The following is a 14,221-nucleotide window of genomic DNA, read 5'->3' as shown; positions in this document are numbered from 1 at the left end:
GGACCATCTAACAGCCATGCATGTCCAGCAGGCTTGGTGTTCCATGTGAAAATATGATGGAGTACACAACAATGGCCTCTGAGGAGCAGCCATGCTCTGAGGGCAACAGCACCAGCAATGAAGCCAAATCCCAACTGTGTTGAGCAACACTACTGCCCTCTGGCCTCGTACATTTCAGGCCACTTGAGTGTCCAAATAAAACTCCCTCCATTTATACAACTATTAGGTGTCTTGTAGTTACATTCATGGGAATGAATTCTGAATGTAAAAAATTGTCTCTCTTGCATTACATAATCAATATTAAGATTTTTTTTTCTTGGCCTTGTAAAGTTTATGAAAATGATATAGGATCATAAATTAACCAGACATATGCAGTTGGTTTTATTGACAGAACTCTTACCTCTAACTCTAAGGCTCTGTGGTTGTCAGATGCACTTTACTACCTCTGCTGATCCCACTGTGGCTCAGAATAGTTCACTCAACAGACACATGAAATTTAAAAAGTGATATCTATGTCTTCCTATATAAAGCTAGTTCAGTGTGCCAACACACTTGCAGTAAGATGTCACGTTGTATACGTGGAGTATGAACAGCACTGATGTTTCTGATGGAGATGGGGCTTTATGAACAGAGGTGGAGGAAACAGCAAGTGACAGCTTTCAGGTGAACACTGCAACAGCGGGTGTGTAGCAAAAGGTGAGCAAAGCACTTGATAGCTGAAGTACACCGCCATGATTGAAGGGGTGAGTCGGATAAGCCATGCGACTGTAGGCCCTACAGTGTAGGTGTTCCCAGCATGAGTTGAAGGTCAAACAAAAAATATAAACATAGAACAAATCCTGTTCCTTGAAATGGGCTGCAGTATGTAGTATCCTATGTGTGTATCTGTGTGACATTACATTGTTGTTAAATGTTTGTGCTTTATGCAAAAGTATTGTGCAGTATTACAGCCAAAAGTCACCTTCGTGACTACTTCCAAAGTTTGTTTTTCTTTGCTTTCTTTTATGAAACAAGAAGTATAGAATGGTTTGACTGCTAGAGATGAAGAAAAGAGAGAGTGAAGGCAGGCATTTTACCTCTGCACCTCCTGTAAACTTAACCAGCATCGACCAATGGGAAATCAATGCACTGACTGCTGCTGTGAGTGCCAATGAAATGTTTGGAGGTGCAATCCAAAAAACGCACCCACATGGCTTCAGACTCTGACAAAACAAGCAAATTAGGACACACACACTGTGTACAATAGCACAACTGCACCGCTAGGAATACACACACATACACGTACAAGGACAATTAAATAGAATCAAATCAACAGGGTCTCTTTAAGATAAAGTACTTCATTGCCAAGCTTTTGTTTTTTTTTAATCAGAGAGTTTTCTTTAAGTGTGTCTATATTAAGAAAAAAGACACGGGAAACCAGTTTTAATCCAGGAATAAAACCAAATCCCTAAAACCAAAAAGTTTTAGGGAAAATGTGTTACCTGTTTTACTTGACTTTATACAGATTTCTTCACCGTCACATAAATGGAAGATGTAACACATCGACTGAAGTATGTCTCATATATTTCTAAATACCATCTGGGTGTTCTTAACATAACCCCTACCATCTGTGTCAGAACACAAGTCCCTAACAAGAAATTCGACAAAGAGAGGCATCACATGACCGAGGTAAAGAATTTAGTCTCAAAACACATTCACACTGCAAAGAACAAGGGTAAATAACAGAGGAAAAAGGACATTATTTATTAAATGTATCCCTACAAAGGCCAGAGTATAAATATTACAATTTGTCATTTTATGCAGGTTATTGATCCTCTCAACTAACTCTCTGCCAGAAAGCAAATGTGTGTGTTTCCCAAAATGTCGAAATAATCCTTCGATGACTGTATAAAAAATTTACACCGTCAATACAGCATAGGGTATAAAAAAGGTATGACTTTTCTCTTTTGTATTACACCTACGTAAATAATGCTAAGAAAGATGTCACATTTAGATGGATAATTCTTCTATCAACCTTTCCATTAAGGTCAAGTTGACTCTATTGGTCATGCCAACTTCAGATTTGTAGAAATTTGGGGGAACATGCAGCTCTCCCTGATTGATATACTATACATCGTTTTGTAAAATGAAGAAGCACTCTAGGCTATTGTGGAACAATTTTACTGATGTCATAGATTGCCTAATAAAAAGAAAGCAGACCAATTAGATAAGTAAATATAAGCTAGGGTCACTTTCTAGGGCCCATTTTCCTTCCTGATTGTCTGCTGAGCTGCTGCCTTCTGTTGTCTCATTCTTCCTCATGCTGTTCGGTTCTTAATTTAGCCTCCACTGAGCCCACATAGATTACAGTGCCCTGCAACAGGCCAAGGTGCACACTAGTGTTCCAATCTACAAGCATGAAGCGGTAAAGGTACGGGGGGGTAAATCAAGATACATTCCCGGGTTGATAGATACTGAATGGGACCGACGGAGAACATGGAGCAAGGTCGGCATCCATTAGCCATGCCTTGAAGTCACAGACGGATAACTCTACCACAGAAGGGTCAGTAAGTACTGCTGCTAATACCTCTGTATAACCCTGGATATTTTATGGTATTATCCAGCACACATGAAAACACATACATGCACAAAAGAAGCATATAGAAATGCAACAAAAATGTGTGCGCAATAGACACAAGCTCACCTGGTTCTCTGAACTAATGCTATATATCTGAATTACTTGTTGTGTGGAAACAAAGTTCACAAAACACACACAGTGGTAGAGATGTTGTACTCCACAGACAATGCAGTCATTTTGTCCCACTAGGCCAGTCAGAGCAGTTCTGAAAATTGTGCACTATTGGGTCAAAACATAATCACCAACAAATAATCCAATTAGAACAATTTATTTTCACCACATTAGATAATTATACCAGACAAAAGAGAGACAACGATAACTGCAATTCAGTTAATGCCCATATTGTATTGGTATATCCATTCTAAACAAACATGCCAAAATGAATACATAGCAGAACTAATGAGAGACATTGGGAAAATGCATACGTGCAAACTTTAAAATTTTAGAGAAAAATTAAAGTCTTCATGGAGACGAGTTAAATGCAAAAAAAAAAAAGGAAATAAACTTGATATTATATTACGTTTTTACTTCCTACAGAAAAAGATTTTCCCGCCTTGCACAAACGAAACAATGGACAGTATAACAGCTTTGTAACTATAAAAGCCAGATTTGTCCTCTTTCGCTGTCCGCAGTCCTCCAGGATCACAAACCTGCATGGCAATGACGGTGCCAATGTCATGCTGTCACCTGAGCTGAGCCATTATTACAGAGGCATTCTTAATAGCCCTATAGATTAAAGTCCAGAGGAACAAGACACCAACAGATTAAAAAAAGAAAGATAGGAAAGAGGATGATGAATTGCCTCAGATTGCTAGGCAATCATGCATAAATTACTAGGATGTTCTTAGGTATAATAACCAGCGCTGTTTTAAGTGATCGCTCACTCTTGAGGGGCTGTCGTGTAAGGAGGGGTGGCTGGAGACGTAGGGGGAAAGAGATGGGTGGCGGGTAAAGAAAGGAGCGGGTCGCAGCTGTCTACTCAATCACATCACCGTCAAGGGTATCGCCCTGACACTGTCTCCACTCTGTGCCCTGAGCATCCACACAAATATCCTAATAGACAGATGCAGCAGTCAAACAGCACCCTCATCCCCCCTTCCAGGGCCCGCAAGGTTCCCTGGGCATGTCTCTGTGGCCCCACAGGCTGCCACTGGGAGCCCCAGTAACAACTGATTATTCAGGATCTAGAATAACAAGAATCTGCCATGTGGATCTCAAAACAACATGTTCTAGTTGTGAATACATCATGAAGCAGGGGGGAACAGGCTGTCTTCTGTTTCGTTCTCTCTGGATGCGCTGCACTTTGAGTTGCTGAGCAGATTCAGGAGATGCAGTATCAGTTTCTGGACTGTAGCATATAGGTACCCATTGTAGAGAGCACACAGGGAATACTCACTTTACAGTAATATACAGTAAAATATAGCAACACCACCAAGTGTTTCTCATTGAGATATGGTGTTTTTCCGTATGATCAAGTTTGGGGAAAACCATCCTTAGTTAATATTTATTAAAACTGTATCATGCAAAGACGTATACACAGAAGTATGTGACAATAGTTCCACCTATTTCATACCAGGCACCACTGTTTATAAGGAGAAGACGATTAAGAAAAAGTAAGAAATAATCTCAGTGCAGGTTTTTTGAACATATATTCCAAAATCTTACCTGATTAATGGAGCAGTTTGACACTTCTGGAGTATTTCTGACCAATGTGGAACTTATCTAAACTTATCTAAAGTCCTATAACTATTACAGTGAACAAGGAAAGTAGACCATAATATGTTAACTATTATGTTAATGTCCTACATCATATTTCCATACCACTTGATTTAACTAAGATGCCATATGGATGATACAGATTATTGTATATTGTTTTCTCTCCACTTCCATAATGTGCACCCTACCACAACAGTACTACTGCCTGTGCCATCTGCAACAACAGCTAGTGTGCTTGGCAGGAGTTGAGGCTAGACAAAGTTGACTCTCCACCGCAGGGGTACTCATGGGGACCATCTCTCAGACTGGTACAACACTTCTGGGCCCAAACATTCGTCTCCCTTCGCCACATCCTTCTTCATCAGCATCAATTGGAGTGCTCCACATTTAAAACACGATACTGCAGTCTCTGTTACTTTCAATTTCTGTATCACTCGCTTTGATTGCTTATAGCCCAAGTGGTGTAGTAATGCTAGCGCAGCAGGGAGCTAAGGAGCAAAACAAACTTAGGCCACTTAACTCAATAGTATTCACAATGGCAAATTAGCACAGAAAAGGTTGCCAGCCATCCCACACAATCAAGCATACGCACACACATGGAGAGTTCAAGTGTATCTCTCCTCTGTGACTCATTACAGATCTGATAATAAGCAGAAAATGTAGGTGAATGGGCAAAATTGTGAAAGCACAGACTGGTTAATATTTACATGGCACTTTGTCTCCATCATTTTCTATACTCCAAAGCACAAAGTGTGAGAGGAGGATTAATGGGTCCACTTTTCCTCCCATTAATCCATAAAGACGCAATGGAGCAACTACCCTCCTCCCTCTCTGTTTTTCTTTCTCTCTTTTATATCCCCCATGACCCTGAGTTCAAAGTAGTCCGGGCTTGAGTTGTACAGTCGAGGGCTCTCCAGCGGTATCTGAAGGAAATGCGAAGGCAGAGTTGAAGTCTGTCAGCCTCTGTCTCCTAACAGAAGGTGGCAAAGAAACAGAGAGAACAACTGTATATGGGAAAGAGACAGAGGGTCTTTATGCCAGGACAGCCAGGGCCGTGGGGATGAGTCAGAGACATAGGGACTCCGTGCCCAAATAAAAGAATTAACTCAGCCCCTTCAAACCCAAGATGCATGCACACCCAAACCTTCAACCCATGAGCTCAAACTACAGCCTGAGGTTAATTGTAGCTTAGCAACATAGCTTAAATCAGTTAGACAAGGTTTACTCATTTGGCATGAGCTCCGACTGAATCTCACCAAAGGCATACCTCTACATTCTGGTGGACAGAATAGAGAGCCCTAATCAAGAAGCCAGATGCCAGCTCATGGAGGGTGAAGCCTGGCACCACATTCATGCAGGACTGCCATTGCTGGTCTCTGCAACATCACAAATGTGCCAGGCATGTACACAAAGAATGCAACATGAAGAGGCAGCTGACCTAAAAGGTTTGAGCTTGCCTTCAGGGTAGAATCAGTCAGTATCTAACACTCTCTACAAGCATATAGTACACTACACTCTGTAAGAAGCAGCTCACTTCTGTACAATTAACCTTGAAGAAAAGAACTAATAAAAGTGTTCTTTTGTACCCTTGCCTTTTTTTCCATTTGTCCTATAAACGCATTTCCCTAAGGTGCTGTGCCTGCATAGACCTAAGAATAATGCAACAAAAACATACTTGTGGGTAAGTTTTGCAAGAAAAGATCCTGGGAGTAGAACAAGAAAAAAGAATCAGATATATCAGAAACCCAAAAATCGTGCTTTCAGTAAACAAGGTCTGGAAAAACGTTCAAGGAGAGGCAGTTCGGAGAACTGCATGCAAGACATTAGCAGCTGAAACACAATTTATCTGTCTGTAATTTTGAGGTTTTTGTTTTTATTTATAAAAATGATTTTCTTTGACTCAACTGCAGTATCAGTGGAACATAATAGAGGAGAAAAAAAATAGGACATTCATGCGTTAGTTGACCAAAGCGGTAGAGCTTCACAGCACATCTCCACTTATCAGTTTTACATACATGACTTGTTTATGTCTACGGCACTGGGAAATAAGGGGGCACAAGAGGAATGAAAAAGTGAGAATGCATAGGTGTGTAAAGGAAAAAAATAAAATTGGGAGAACACTAAAGCAGGTGAAAGATACAGTAAATATGTATCATTTTCTATTGCCTAAAAGCACAAAATACATATAGCCCTTCCTCACGCTGAAGAACAACTGCAGTAATAAAGACATAGATAAAGGCAGAGGAGAAGAACTTCTAAAGGGTAAGATTATAAGACCAAGGAGAAGGCATAGAAAAGCACAGAACACATGGTGATATACTCACACAAAGATACATATTCATGTGACAAACAGATGTATCCCTGAGTAGTCACGAGAAAATTTGTCTGTGACATCAGTACAGCTGTAGCACTTAATGTGCCAGACTTTGCCATTTTGCTTGCCGTCCATTTTGCAAGCCAACCAATAGACCGAATCTTGCACTTGGTGGATGGAAAACCAGAAAGGGGGAAGGAAAGAAAAACAAAAGCGATTGATATAAATGATCTGCCGGCCGAGAGAGGCCCCCAGGCAGGGGCGAGCGAAGGTCCGCTCGATACCAATTGATCGTGGGAGGCCCAGGCATTCGTCTTAATTCTGACTAATTAGAGCAGTGGCTGACGAGGAGGGGGTTACAGGGACAAGTTGTCGGTGTGCGTGTGCATGTGTGTCTGTGCGTCAATGGGACCTCCCAGATTACAAAATCAAGCCCCCATGTTTACAAAGCGTGGAACAAGTGGCGGATTAAGGAAATCAGTTTAGGAAACAACAACCGTCACCACATTAGTGTTGCTGCCAGAATAATTCCCCTGTCTTCAGTGGGTTGCCTGACAGGCAGAATGGGAGTAAATCCTCCTCTCACTTTTTTATCTTGTTTGTGTGAGAACTCTTGATTATCTTCTGCCAACACAAGTCTGGCCTTTGGTAGCCAAGAGGCAGCGGAAGAGAGCTGCGTTTCTAGCCTCACTCATTTCACAGATAGACATCAAAGTGTTTTAATTAGCAAGAAAGAAAAGTTAGGTTGGAGCTGGAACAATTGGGAAAAAGCATGACTTACAGTACATGCATGGTCCTCAGAGTGAAAAATGATCGGGCGTATGCTCCTGGCACAAGGGTGAAAGAGACAAAACTGTAGACACTTGAGGCAAATTGCTTTAGTGTGTAATTCCATAGTAGATGGTAGCAGGATCCTGACAATGGAAAATATGTGTCTCACAGTATAGAGGCCTTTAAAAGATCACAGCATCGGGGAGCAGACACTGAGCGGGTGCTGAGCTGCTGAGAGCCAAGCTTAGATTTTTATCTGTCACTCCCCAAGGATGTTAGCAGTGTGAAGTGGAAGGCGGCAGAAGGGAAGTATCGCCATGAACAGGGGGCAGCAGCGGGGACAATTCTACCTGACTGGAGATCACAATCTGAGGACAGATACCCACGCAAGCATTCATGCGAAGGTGCGCGAGGCCACCTCACGCAGACAAAAGTGACAAAATATCAGTCAGTAAATGTGACAGACAGGCAGCGTATCTGTATCAGACAAGATCCCATTGTTGAGGAGAAACAAAAAAAAAAAAAACCCAGACAGGCTGTGCTGACCTGCACCCTTTGTCACTCACTCTCATAGGTCGGGACAGACTGACAGATACACTTGAATATCTGCTACTTGTTCTTGTTCTTTGACACTTAAACTTCCCTGCCCTTACCACCTCTAGCACCCTGTTCCCTGCCAGCTATTCATATCCTGGCCCGCTTCGGTTTCGCCACCAGCCCCCGTGGGCAGCACTCTATCAGGAGTTCAGGAACAGAAGCATATAAACTAATGGTGGGTGGCTGGATATCCTCACCCAGACTATAAATACTTCATCGTCTCCAGACATGGTGTCATTCTATTCACATCAAATTAACCAATCAGGATGGACATGTCCCCTGAAATCTCTGCTCGTCAGCTCAAGTGTGATGTCCTAATGACTGTCTGGCCGTCGATACTGGGCCACATAATAGTGGGCCCTGAGGGGCACAATTAGGGAGAGTAGGAGATGTTTTTCTTGATAAATGTTGTCACTGCTGGTATTAGTACTAATAAGCTGTAATTTGCTGTTGTACCCTCTCATGACACACACTGTAACAGTACATCTGCAGACAGATGGGTGAACACTACAAGCCTTTACGTTAAAGTCACACAAACGCTTTTATTAACTCAGAGTGTTTCGAGCCACAAATACTATGCACTGTTTCCGAGACTGGACCTCTGCAACTTGCTGAAAAACACTATGTGGAGAGAACAATACAAATTTCCTTTCCAGGTCCCAGCAGGAATACTGGAATTTTGGGTGAGTTTAGTTTTAATGAATCAAATAATGATCTAATGTACAGTAGAACATCACATCAAAGATCAATGAAAACCCACAAAATATTAATTTTCAATAAAAAATGACAAAACACAGCAAATATTGCATCTGAGCCCAGACTAGTAAATGTATGCCACTTTCATTGGATAAATTACTTCAATGGTTAATCAATTTAAATGCCACTAGAAATTTTCCGCTTATCAGATTATTGATAAAGCAACTAATCGTTTTAGCGCTGCTTGATGGCTACTGAGGGCTGGGGCAAAAACTTTGATGGATTTCCTGTTCTTCCTGTTAAGTTCGCTCCAATCAGAACAAAAAAAGCTATTCTTGCTCTGAGCAGAGGGACCAGACGAAGAATAGGAGGCCCAGAGAGACAGATCGTCACTGTGAGAACACAGGTGGCATGAGACTGCACCGCTCTGTCTGATGTGTGGGTGAGTGACGGCTACCAGTAGAGCAGAGTTGACTCAGCCCATCAGCAGACGCAACACCAGTGCCAGTCTGCAGCACCAACCAGCATTGAGCATGACCAAACGAGTATGAGCATCATCACGCTGCTCCCTCTCCCTCTCTGTCTCCAACTTTTACCTTCCCCTATGTGTCACCATCCTGCCAGAACAGTGACAGGAGGACGTGTATTGTTGTCTGCGTGGCAATGTGGTGTCACCATAAACTGTCACGTGCTGATTTGCTTGAGTCAATATTTACCCTGCTTTGAGTAGCCTTGTTAGGCAGTCATCTGAAAGCAATTCCTCTGATTACAGAATTATCCAAACACGACATAGGCAGGAGGAACATCTATGGAGCTTTCCTTGGACTGGAAGTGCATTTGGGAAAATATTGGAGCTTGCACGTAAACATCTAGAAGTACCGTCAACTATCACCCCGTCACGGTTTTGTACAAGAGAGGAGGGAAATTGCCTTTAGCTATCAACAGCAAAACAACAATTCATTTTAAAATGAGTTGACTCATGTGTCACAGTGGATAATAAGTAAGGACTGTGGGGGTTTCAATTAGCTCACAACTCAGTCAGTGTTTCGTGCATTCATTTACAAATACCCTTAAACGTAGCCTGAGTGCAGCTAAATCTGCTGTATCTATTTCCTTTTCCTATCATCTCTGCAAAGCCCCCAAAATCTATCCTTTATGCCCCGTACCAAGCCAGGTCTTCAATTTAATTCCCCATCTGTGGCCAGCTTGAAATATTATCCAAGAAATGAGATCCGTGACCCTGAATACAGAGTGTGAAGCAGCATAGGGAGCAGGATGGTGACATGGCCTGATTCTGTAGCTAAGAGGCATGCCTTAGTGTGGGGAGAAGGCCTGGATCTCCTCCCCAAGTGGCATGGCTAAATATTTGCCCTCCTCCACTTGGCTGTCTAGACACATCCACTCAGCCCCCTTCCCATCACTCCTTTGTTTTGCTCAAAAGCAGCGAGAGCTGGCACGGTCAGCCAGGCACGGCGCCAAACCCACGACAAAAAGTTTCTTCTCACTGCCAGAGGTCACGCAAGTTCACGAACCAGGAAAGAATTGGCTTTGCATTTTTAAAACCTTTGGGCCACCATTTGGGGACTCACATGCACACCAATCGAGGGATAGAAGAAAAAAACACTGTCAAATGGTCTTTATGCTTCCCAATGATTTGGAGAAAGAAACCCTCAGAACTCGACAAGCGGTCTCTGCTGACTTCTTTGCGTTAGTGTTCCATATTCATTACCTTTTTTTCCACACTCACACTGTGGGATTTTAATTGCCTACAATTCAGACTAAAAAGCTAGATGAGCGGAGTGAAAGCACTGTGCCTCCTGAGAGGAAGATGTGGGAAGTCCACCACCAGCACACTCAACCTGATAGACGCATAACTACTAATAAGAGCCCTCATTACACATAACCAGATTATTCCCTCAGCGATCAGCTCAAGTTAATTTTTCTCCTCCAAAGACACTCGCAGTCACTGGGCTACAACAAAATGATGAACCAGCGTGTATCACTACTAAGTAGTGTCTAGAATCCAAAAGGCCCTTTAAAGTCAAACAAAACATTATTTTAATGACTGGGCTCTCCTTAATCCATCTGAGATGAGAGTATGGGTCACACTTAAATCACGAATCTGGTAAACTCAGATTGCCTTTGCAAACACCACAACACCATTGAAACATTTAACTCCACTCTTAATGAAAAGGACTTGACCATCCTCATGAAAGAGCCATAGGAAGAATACTAAAAGTAAAAGGATTAAAGTACATACTTTAGTACTTGTGCTTTACATAAGTATTTCCACTTTATGTTATTTATCATATTTCTATTCCTTACAGATTGTGACTTTGTGAGTTTTTACAAAATGCTTCAACTTTTTTATGTTTCTTTGAATCGCTGAAGAGACACTAATGTTTAAAAATTCTTTCATGATTTCATTTAAAATTTTGTCCAAAGACATAAAGTTATCCAATATTTCACAATGAATCAAAGATTGGGAAACAAGATCCCCAAAACAAATAAAGATTTGTTTCGCAGATTTGTTTCATCTTATTTTCTATTACATTAATAATGTCACATTTACTCTGGAACTGCCTGATGGCTAGGCACCAGTCCACTAAATGCCACATGTGCATTGACGCGTCTCTATTATCAATCTAATAAACTGATCTGAAATCAGTTTATTAGTTGATTAATTAGTCAGTCGCCAGAAAACTAATTGCTTACTATGTTGAAAATCAATAAATGTTTGTGTCATTTTTCAAAACTTGGATCATTTGTTAATGATCCAAATGCACCATACACCTTTTGCAGAGCAGACATTTTGACATTATGGCTGTAGTCCTTATTGGGACACTTGGAACTGAGACACCATTAATACACTTGTCTTCTACTAAGTGTGACAAGTGAGGCTGTGACACAGGCTAATTATAAAGATGTTCTGCTTTCTTTGTGGGTTATCATGTAATTAGACTGCTGTTCAGACAAAGATTTGTCACCATTTTTTGGCATTGTATAGGCCAAATAATTTATCAATCAATGATAATAAAATAAATACATTTTTATAAATAAATAAATAAAATGATGAACTCTAATATTCTAATTTAGTAATAGTTTTAGTTTGTTGTGTCTTTATATCTCACTTTAAATGCACCACTTTTACTTGTAATAGAGCATTTTTTCACACTGTGGGACTGGGACGTTTACTTGAGTAAAGGATGTGATCTTCTAAATGCTATTTACAATGATGTTTCCATTTGTAGCTCTGAGAAATACACAAAGCAAAGTCTCAGTACTATTTTATATTAAAACTATGCCTGTTTTAAAGACATATAGATGAGCGTCAGAGAAGTAGATTATATCGTGGAAGTGGAGCCAGAAGATTTGATCACTTTGATTATTTTTTTCAAGGGAAAACGTAACTTCTGGATGTTGAAAATGACTTGAATTCAAGCTGAGCAGCTGACCAGCTGTTGCCCTCTATAGGGGACCCACAGGTAACTTTTAAATGAATACCTTTACAGAAATAGTTAAACAGTTTAGCAACACACTTATCTTCTTGTCAGAAAGTTAGATGATACTAACACCACTGTGCCTTGTGACCGTAAATATGAAGCTCCAGACAGCAGCTTCATAGCTTTGCTTAGCCATTGTGAAGATTGAAGTCTGGCATTTGGCCAGAGGTGAACCTGTTAATACACACATTATTAAAGTCAAGCCAACCCCCAACCATATCTCTCTTTGACAAAAACATGACAAAAAATTTACCTAATTATCAAATTATTTTAAAAGGACTACTAGTACATTGACCAGAAGAAGTGAATTTAGTTAAGGACATCATAATAACTTAATTTAATGCAATGTTGACCATTTTTGAAAGAGATTCTACTGGAGCAACCACCAGCACTTTTAAATTATTTCTGCACTGGCTTCAGTTTCAGACCCTGTACCTATGTCAGTTTTTACATCCATTCTATGCTTAGCACAAAAACTGCAAAAGGAAAAAGGCGGCTGACACCTTTTAATAGTAACACAGTGAACCACCTTAATGCTAAATAATTAACCTATTATATCATCTATAGAAAGCAAAAATGACAATTTGCCATTTGGTTATACTGTTTATTAACCGAGAGGAGTAAGCTCCTGGAGTCTATCAATTATCTGAAAAACTGCTACCAGCCAAGAAGTGGCTCTATGAAGACCTATAAAAATGCAAACAGAAAAATTACAGTCAGATTTAAAAAATGAAGCTTAAAATTGTAAATGGTTAGCTTAGGGCTGCTTGTACACGCACTTGGGACAGAGGGTAGGCTTGCAGCTTCCCCTGTTGGCTGGTAAGTGCAGCTATACTGTACAGAGATGAGAGGGGTGTTGATTTCTTAACTCTCTTTACAGGAGCATGTTTCCACAATTGTCAAATTGCTTTTTTAAGCTATATGGGTTTAGTTCTGCTACTATGAACAAGCTTGAAGTTCAGTGAAGTCTTTCACACAGTACACAGGGTGGTGGCAATCTTGTCAGCAAGGACTTGGTAACCTTTAAGTTGGGTAGAAATATCAATAAGCAAAGAGCAATGTTTAATAATGATGCTAATGAATGTACAATAGCAGCTTCTGCTGTTAAAACGTTACTGGGCACTGCTTGCTGTAACGTTAAATCAAAAACCACATATCTCTCTTCTTCTCTTCTCACTTTTCTTGCTACCTCACTAGAAAGATAGCATGTTTGTGTGTCTGTCAAAGTCTCAGTGTGGGTGGGGGGTGGGGGCGAGACAAGTCAGAGCAAGAGTGTATTTATGTGAGAGAAAGGCACAAAAACTTAAAAGGAATAACAGAAGTACAATACCTTGGTAATTAACACTAACAATAACTATCGGCCTAATATAGAAGGCCTAATATTATTATAATTATTTTGTTTTTTTTCTATCAAATAAAATATAGAAAAGCCATAAAGCTATAGATTGTAACACTGTTGTTAAGTTAAAGTTCACTTGTAATTACAATGTTACTGAGTTAAATGACAAGTTGTATACTAGATGTGAATTCCGATCAACAGGCTTATTCAGCAGAATTACTAAAGTGTTTCAGTGTTGCTACAAATTGAACTATCGTGTGGTGATAAAGAAAAGTGCTAGAAAAGATGAGGAAATATGCCTGTTACGCATGCTGTTTTTCATTGCTCTGCACTGCCTGGTTGTTCTGGGCTCTGGTTATATTCTGTCACATTAACGCTGGGATAGAGGATATGTTGACAGAGAGAGGACATTGCACATTGAGACTGTAGGGCTTTTCTAAGGCTGGTGGCATCGGGATATGAAGACAAGTGTGCATCTGTGTGCGTGTATAGAAGTGGAGGGTTGCCTGTGGAGCCGAGCATGTGGATGCCCACCCACTCAGTAGCCTCGCGGCCCTCGTCATTTCGCATCAATCCACAGCCCCTCAATATAAATAGGACAGGCGTCCTAAAGCTACGCAGTACTATGAGAGGCAATGGCATTATGCATCGACCCTGGGCCCCTCAGC

Source organism: Chelon labrosus (genome assembly GCF_963514085.1).
Source record: "Chelon labrosus genome assembly, chromosome: 21".
NCBI classification, from domain to species: domain Eukaryota; kingdom Metazoa; phylum Chordata; class Actinopteri; order Mugiliformes; family Mugilidae; genus Chelon; species Chelon labrosus.
The sequence above is the reverse complement of the archived record's forward strand: the minus strand, read 5'-3'. Positions refer to the sequence as shown.